The sequence below is a fragment of the Stenella coeruleoalba genome (assembly GCF_951394435.1).
Source record: "Stenella coeruleoalba genome assembly, chromosome: 1".
NCBI lineage: Eukaryota > Metazoa > Chordata > Mammalia > Artiodactyla > Delphinidae > Stenella > Stenella coeruleoalba.
The window spans coordinates 115,553,105-115,558,169 of record NC_137169.1 but is presented as its reverse complement, the minus strand read 5'-3'; positions in this window follow the sequence as shown (position 1 = coordinate 115,558,169).

Sequence of the window (5,065 nt, the reverse complement as noted above, 5' to 3'; positions counted from 1 at the left end):
TTTATTAGTAGGTCTGTGTCTAGAACTAAGGTTATGCTTCATTTTATTTTGTTTTTAACAGGCTATATTTTTCCTCCCAGTTTTATTGAGATATAATTGACATATATCCCTGTATAAGTTTAAGGTATACAGCATGATGAATTGAATTACATGTATTGTAAAATGATTACCACAATAAGTTTAGTTAACATCCTTCCTCTCATGTAGTTGCAAGGAAAAAAAGAGAAAAACCATTTTTTTCCTTGTGATGAGAACTTTTAGGATCTACTCTCTTAATAACTTTCAAGTATACCACACAGCAGTGTTAACTATTGTCATCATGTCGTATATTACATTCCCAGTACTTATTTACCTTTTAACGGAAGTTTGTACATTTTGACCAGACTTTATTTTTCAGAGCAGCTTTAGGTTGATGGCAAGATTGAGCAGAAGGTACAGAAAGTTCCCATATGGACCCTGCTCCCACACATGCATAGCCTCCCCCACTATCAACATCCCCCACCAGAGTGGTCCATTTGCTACAATTAATGAACCTACGTTGACCACCCAAAGTCAGTAAGTTACATCAGGTTTTACTCTTGGTGTTGTACATTCGATGGGTTTGAACAAATTTATAATGATGTGTATCCACCATCATAGTATCACACAGAGTATTTTCATTACCCAAAAAATCCACTTTCATTTTTAACCACATATTTGCCCCTGGTGAAGCAGCTGCACTGGTGAACTGTGTCCAAAAGCAAGCAGAAGGGACAGGACACAACTAAAGATCTCATACTCCTAACTTTTTTCCACCAAAGTGGTCTCCCCTATGGGATATCAGATCGTCCTGATGTCTCTTTTTTGAGTGGTGACGTCAAATAGTTTACTTATCAAGCTCAATGCACTCACCAACTATTGACTTCAATCTGTCTCTTGCTAATGGTACTGACCACCTCTTGGGTGCCTACAATAGGCAACAAAATAATAAAATTTCCCATGGATCACCATGAACTCCTAGAGGATGGGGACAATGTTTTATCTTTTTATCTGCCTGCATGGCACACAGTTAAGTATCCCCCTAAAACATGCTGGGGTGACATGAGAGGTCAATTCCTTGCCCAACTTTCCCAAATCCAAATCACTACCTTCTCCCAATTTTCCATACATACTTCATTTTGGTATTTGTTATTATGAGCTCCTAGGATGACCTGTCTGCCCTGTCCTTTGTAACAAGGGAAATGGACACCATTCTCAGCCTACAGAGAAACTGGAGAGCTGGACAGGGATGACTGTTTCCCAACATCTTTCCACTGTGTGGATGGTCCTGTACTATCTCTCTAGCATCTTCCATGACCATTTGTCCGCTGATACTGTAATCGTTTTCCAAAGGCTGATTTCCTCCCATCACAGCCAGCCTTCCCAGCAGCTGGAAGAGTATTTTCCATCACTGGCTTAAACTAACAAATAAAAAGCCAGGGGCTATTTTAAGCAGCCGGTTTTCTGTTTTGTAGAAGCCATTAGACTGACCCAAACAAAAAAAATTAATATGGAATCGCTAAGAACTGGATCTAAAGATTCTTACGTCTTCTCACCCAGAGCCCTAACTCCTGGTTCCCCCTTGGCTTCATTTCAAAGGCAAAGGCTGGAAAATCACATCTGGGCAGCTATGGGAAGGAGAAGTCCCAGGCAAGACCCTGACTATCCACCAAGTTGAGTCCCTGTCTTCAGTGATAGGTACAGTACTTCCATGAAAAAATACGTCTTTTCGGCTAAGTTACAAATACCCTTTGTTACATGACAAATGGGTGGGATCATCACCTTTACTTTCAGCAAACCCTGAGAGAAAATATGATCCCATGAGATCTAGCCTTCAATCTGTTAATTCCTGGGCCTGGCATTAGAGGAGGAGGGTCATGAGGTTAAATACAGACTCCTCCAGGGTCCACAAGGGTGGACTCAGAAGCCAGGAACATATCCACTATCTTTCCCAACCAGAGCACTTTAGTCCCAGGCTAGGAACATCATAGGCACTGAATAGAGATTTACTAAAAGGTATTTAAGAACAAGAATAATTTCAGAGGCATGGTAGGGTAGAAATTTGGTCACAATAAGTCAAAAGCTGGTTTTTTTTTTTTTTTTTTTTTTTTTTTTTTTACGGTACACGGGCCTCTCACTGTTGTGGCCTCTCCCGTTGCAGAGCACAGGCTCCGGATGCACAGGCTCAGGGGCCATGGCTCACGGGCCCAGCCGCTCCACGGCATGTGGGATCTTCCCGGACCGGGGCACGAACCCGTGTCCCCTGCCTCGGCAGGCGGACTCTCAACCACTGCGCCACCAGGAAAGCCCCAAAAGCTGGTTTTGAGGTGAAATGAAAACAGCAACTGAAATTAAAAGCCTATTACAGAAAAGGGCAGAGCTATGAGAATGGGGATGCAGTTCCAAGGGAAGGTTTTTTAAATTCATTTTCACATGAGAAAGACCTGAATGCAAATTTAAAGGGAGCAGTAAGTATATGATCTCTTTTATATGCCCCTATTGTATCATTCGTTTTTTATAATTCATTATTCATTCAATAAATTTTTTAACTGAACAGCGACTATATGTGAGGAACTGGTATAGATGCTAGGAATACTTAGGTGAACAGAATAGATAAACCTCCCCTCAAGGAAGTAGTGTTACCCGGTCCTGATTCTTAAACAAACTGCTTAAATTTCTTGAAGGGAGGCTCTCTGAGCTCTTTGGAATCCAGTCAGGACTAATCTGTGCTCTGCCTGTGAACAGGCCACACAGTCTTGTGTTAGGTTATCTGGTCTGTCACCTCGCTGTGGCCTGGATCTTCCTCCAGGACAAGGGTACAACACTGGTCTTTGCATCCTCAGAGTGTGGCAAAGTATGAAGCAGGGTAGAGGAAGACCAAATCTAGTAAGTGGGTTAACTTCACACAGGAAAGTTTACATTTGCTGGTTCGTTTGTTTTTAACCTTAGAAAGAGGTTTATATGCTAGGAATTTTGCCCAAAGTCACAGAGAAGCTTGGGTCTGGGTAGAGCTGAGAGAAGGGCCCTGATCTCTCAATGATAATTCCAAGGCTTGATGACAAGCACAGTGCCAACAGAATATTTCCATTTTAAATAAATGACTACTGCTAGAAAATTCTTTTGTGCAGTATCTGAAAGATTAGATAGATAATGGTAGAAATAAGACGATACTTAGTAACACAAGATACACTTCAGGAATGTTTCTTAATGTGATGAGCTGTCACTATTGAATGAAATCATCAACTGTTCTCTGAAACTCCCATGAATCTACCCAGACAGGAATCTTTCCTTCCTCCTTAACCACCCCAGAGAACAGCTGAGTCTTCACGTTCCCAAGTGTCTCTCTTCTCGGAAGCAGTGTTCAGAATAAGCAACTTCCTTTTTCATTCATCCTGAAAAGAGTGGAGCAGTGATGAGCTCACACTGCCCCCTCCTGGCCCACCCACTCCCTAACAAGGAGCATACATTCACTCTTTCTTGACCCTCTTTGGCTCTTTTTACTCCTGTAAAAAAAAGAAGAAAACAACAGAATGCCCCCACAAAAGTCAAATGTCTTTATTTTATATTAAAAAATTTGTACAGTTTTAGTTCCTATGTTTAAGAAAAAAAATCCCTAAAATTGTCATAATGTTTAGATCCACTGCAAACTGTAAAAACAAGCTTTTTATATATTAAAAAAAAGAATTTACATTTTACAATTTTCTACATGCATGCACAAGGTCTCAGCTCTGTAACCCAAAAAAAGGAAAAAAAAAATCTAGATCCAACAGTGGAAAATTCTACATATACAATCTCACTTGGAAGGAACTCAAAAATTCCTCTTCCTTTCACACACAGAAGAACAAATCACAACAATCACACACCAGGACCGAATCCATCAGCAGATGCTGCCCCATGGGGAGGGCAGAGGAAAAAGAAGACAGACTGACAGACACCACAGAGGGGCAAGGGAGCTCATCCGGGCCCAACAGAGAAGAAGAGAAGCACAAACTCTGGGAAACAGACGTTTCAGATGAGAAAGGATCCCAATGTCTCATGACAGTTATTGTGTCAGGGTTTGCAACGGGACTGAGGTGGGAATGGGGAAGTGAAAAGGTAAGGGCTGAAATGGAGGGGGGTGGGAAGACAAAAGGAGAAGCTAACGGGAAATAAACAAGAATAGAAAGAGAGAGCATGAAGAGTAGTTTAAGAGAAAGGGACAAATGGGGACGGCGGCAGAGTGGCGAGGTAGGTGAAGGACTGAGGCACAGCATCCTGGTGTGGAGGGAAGGAGGACCAGCCTTCCAAGGTGGTGAAAAGGAAGGTCTGGGAGGTGTTGTGGGGATGAGCTAGGATGCCATGTAGTCATAGAAAAGAGCACTGGAGAGACCCAGCCACAGCATCCCTGATGGTGGCATATGGGGCACGGGTGGTAATGGGTGGGCAACACCCCCATGGGGGAAGAAAGAGCAAATCCAGCATGTGTTGGGACAGGCAAAGTGGGGGACACTGCTCAGAGGGACTGAGTCAGCTGCACACCCCACAGCAGTTCACAGCATGAAGACAACTTCCCATATAGGAGAAGCAAACGACAAACACAGCCATACACTTGACAATTCATCCTGACATTTCAAAAAATAATAATAACAATAATCAAAGAACACAAAGATACCACAGTTCTGACGCAAAGGACCAAAACACTACCATTCTCAGTCACAGCCCTTAGTGCTTAGAGAGAGAGTCGGGGGAAAAAAATGTCTTTTTGTTTTAGGAAAAGGGAATGAAAAAAATCACAGTGATTAAAAACATGGCAGGTTCTTAAAATAAACATTCCCCCGCCCCTAACCTAGGGCAGCGACTCTGATCCCAAATACTTGCCCTCTCCCCACCCCAACTCCTCCTCAAACCACACCACATCCCACTCCTGCCCACAAAGGCAGTGACCCCAACCACCATCCAGGCCCCATTTTCCAGGATAGTGAGGTATTTAGAAATGTGAGCGAGAAGGGACTCCTCTGAAACCAGGTCTTTGAAGAGAAGGAAAAAATACCTTCCCAGGACCCCCAGG